The sequence below is a fragment of the Zalophus californianus genome, chromosome 16 (assembly GCF_009762305.2).
Source record: "Zalophus californianus isolate mZalCal1 chromosome 16, mZalCal1.pri.v2, whole genome shotgun sequence".
Taxonomy (NCBI): Eukaryota; Metazoa; Chordata; class Mammalia; order Carnivora; family Otariidae; genus Zalophus; species Zalophus californianus.
Window position 1 is genome coordinate 37,179,576 of NC_045610.1, and position 3,645 is coordinate 37,183,220.

At 48.8% G+C, this 3,645-nt stretch overlaps 1 pseudogene; it reads right to left on the reverse strand.

Moving 5' to 3' along the window:
• Positions 1-2,786: 2,786 nt before the first annotated feature.
• LOC113939071 lies at positions 2,787-3,190 on the reverse strand (annotated as a pseudogene).
• Positions 3,191-3,645: the final 455 nt, after the last annotated feature.

Sequence of the window (3,645 nt, forward strand, 5' to 3'; positions counted from 1 at the left end):
AAATAAATAAATAAATCTTTTTAAAAAATGATGACGATGGGGGCATCTGGGTGCCAAAGTCAGTCGAGTGTCTGACTCTTGATTTCTGCTCAGGTTGTGATCTCAGGGTCCTGAGATTGGGCCTCTGTGGGGCTCCGTGCTGAGCATGGAGCCTCCTTGGGATTCTCTCTTTCCCTTGCCCTCTGCCCCTCCTGCCTGCCAACCCCCCTCTCCGCTCCCTCTCTCTCTAAAAAAAATTTAAAAGATGAAGATGGTGAATTTTGTTATGTACCTCTTTTACCACAATTAAAAAAATTTTTTTCTAAGTTTAACCCACATATCCCAGGCCTGATTCTAGGATCCCATTCTTTTTCCACTACAAAAACAACTATAGGGTAAGAGGGAAAGGAATGTGTCATTGGAGGAGTCCCGACAAGGAATCATTGATTAATGTGTCAATCTTTGCATCCAAAGATGACAGTAGTACTATTTTTCTTTGGGCATTTGGGGCCAGAAAGAGAAGTACTAGCCAACCACCCTACCCTAAGCCAAGGTTTAACATGGTTTACAGAGTCCCATGCAGGTAAGATGCAGACTTCTCTCAGAGTCTTTCCTCAGGAAGACCTTTGCCCCATTCCCCGATCTCCCCAACCCCTTTCTGCCCACCCATGCTTCTTTGCAGGGGCTCACTGCCGAGAGCAGAGGTCACCCCATGACAGAGGCAGAGATGGGGGGAAGGGCCAGCTCTGGCAAAACTTTGAAGCAGCCAAGTTTTGTACTGCAGGCCTTGGGAGCTGGCACAGGGCTGAGTCCGGAGCCTGGAGGTCTAGCTTCTGCTCCAGACTTGCTGTGAGACACCGGGAAAGATGTTCTTCTCTGGGCCTTGGTCTCCTCACCTACAGTATGAGGGGTTTGTTCTATGTGAGTTCTGAGCTTTCCCCTCCAGCGCTGCCCTTGTAGGAGCTTTGAACCTTTGGACCCCTTTGCTCCACTGCCTCGCCAGGGTCCTCCTGCTCTCTCATACCTTCTCTTTCAGCAAAACTGGACAGGTTCTGATAAATCCCTGAGCACAGAAGCACATTTTCTCCCGAGGATATTTGCATTTCTATTGGCATTCAGAGGAGAGAGAGAAGGAGGCTCTAACTTGGGATCTCTTTTGACTGGAAGAGCAAGGGGCTTTTAGAAGGGGGCAGGGTGGAGGTGGTGGTGTGGAGGGACGCGCCCCAAGCTGCCAACCGGCAAGGTGGTGGCTCAGCCCTTGGGTGGAGGTCTTGGCACACCTCGCCCAGTGAGGCACAGACGTGAACCCACCATGCTGCCTCTTCTTTTTCCAGGGAACCTGCAGGGGTCCTGGCAGCCCGTCTGTCTCCGGAGAAGTGAGTTCCAGCTCAGATACCGATGAGGTCATCAAGATCCCCGGTCTGAGCTGGAATTTGGCAGGAGGGCTCATGGGGCAGCTGTTTGTGGTTTCTCTTTTCCTCTGAAGGAAAGTCTGAGCAGATGATCTCCTAGGTGCTGCCTGTTTCCATGTGAGGGAGAAGCAGGATGTGGCTCCGGATCAGTGGAGTGGGAGGGGGTTTGGCAAGGAGAGTCCGGGGCGACACATAAGCGACATATTTTGTGAGATGAAAGATTCCAACTTCTTTCAGTAACTTCTTCAACTCTGCTTTTGTTCTTGGGAAACCTCATTTCTTCCTTAATATTTATTCATGAGGAATTTTTTTTTTTTTTTTTGGAGACTTTGAGGAGCAGCTGCTTTGGGTCTGAGGGAATTCACCCCACTGGGAAGACAGCTTTTCATCTTACTCGGTGCGGCCAGAGCTCCTCATAAAGAAACATCAGCTCCTTGGGGTGGAGGGGCCTCCAACTCCAGAGGGATTACTGTGCAGTTGTGGAGGGCTCCCGACAGTCTCTGCTTTGGGCCAGGCAGCCCCGGGACCTGGAGACAGGGCAGGGGCAGCTTCGGGAGCATGGAGGAGGCCACATGACAGGACAGGCATCCCTGCCTGGGGACCTCACAGAGCCTCGGAGGCCAGCAAAGCGCTGTAGTGGAGGCTCCATGAGCTGGAAGTTCCAGACACTTTTCATCTTTCAGAGGCTCACGTCTAACAGGAGAAACTGGACACTTCGGCCCACCAGCACACAAATTCAATGTAACGTGCAAATAAGGGCCCGGTGGGGAGGGCCAGGCTGGCTCAGTCACACAGAGGGGAGACAGGACTAGAAAAAGACTTACACCCGGTGCTTTTGACTGGGGGGGGGCTGGGGGAGTCAGGAATTCTACAATGTCAACCTTGGGAGGGATTTGAAGTTCTGGCCTAACCCTCTTATTTTCCAGATGGAGAAATTGTGGGAAATGACTTGTCTAAAGTCTGCTTCAAAGAGGAGATTCAAATATAGATTTTCTGGCCCTAGTCCAGTGCTCTTTCCTCTGCATTTGATCTCTAAATGTCTGGTTTTTCCCAACATTCTAGGGCTCCACGCGTCACCAACCCTAGGACTCCCCAGCTAGCGCCTTCTCGTGCATGCGTTTTTTATTCTGCGTTCCCACCCACCCCTCCCCTTCACTAGTTCACTGCTTGCTTGCCTTTTTTTGTTAAAGGTAATGCAGTATTTTATTTATTCCGTCCACTAATAACTAAGATTTGAGAACATTTATAGTAATGGAACTTAACCTAAGAAGTTCAACTTGCTTTTTCTTACATTTCAGTATCGGGTATTAGTAAGAGAGAGAGTCAAAATAATAATGGTCAAAATTATTCAGTCAAAAGCTTATAATGAATGCTTGGGATTAGTCTACATACAATTTAGGTTTTGGCATAAAGTTCTTTGGCTGCAAGTAAGAACATTTGGTTTGCTTCACTAATAGGATATCTTTTAATGCTGGGATGGCCTCTTCTTGATATTTCTTCTGCTGTGGATTTTTAGCATAGTTATCTGTGATGGTATGAATGGCGTTGAGTGGAGAGGCACTCCTAACATTTATTCCAAATAGGAGTACATACCCGATTACTATGGTAATGAGGAGGCAGACAGGTAATGCAACTGCCCAAGATTTTTGAGGCCAATAGGTTAAGCCTAAGGAGTTCAGCCAAGATTCAGGAATAAAGGCTCACACAAGATATAGTATGAAGCCAAATTGGGAGCTTAAGAAAAGAACAAAGCCATAAATCGTTCTTTCTGGCAATGGCAAAGGTGAATTTTCCAACATTTTCCCTGTGGCTTTAGACAATCTTGATCCTTGAAGCTCCCACTCAGGTCCCTCCCGACAGCTTGTCTACCTTAGCACACTGCTTTCTTTTTTAATGCCTGCCTGTGTAAACTCAGCTCTGTCACAAGCTTCTGCAAGGCTCCTGGGTTGTAAATGCGGCGCTCCAAGTTCCGGAAATGTGAGAGTCCGGGGCAGAGGCACAGACCTTCTAGAAGATGCAGGGGGATCAGGATGGTACTTGGTTCTTCTTGAGGCTCTGGACCAATTCCTCTACTGTCCACTGTCAGCCCTTCAACCTGACATGCAGTCCCATGCCCCAGATCTTTTACCTGCTCCTACACCTGGTCACCTTCTTTCCACCTCCCACCCCACCCCATTCAATGACCGGAGCGTTTTTCCCCCCCCAATCTCTACCCCAACACGGGGCTAGAACTCACGACTCTGAGATCAAGAGC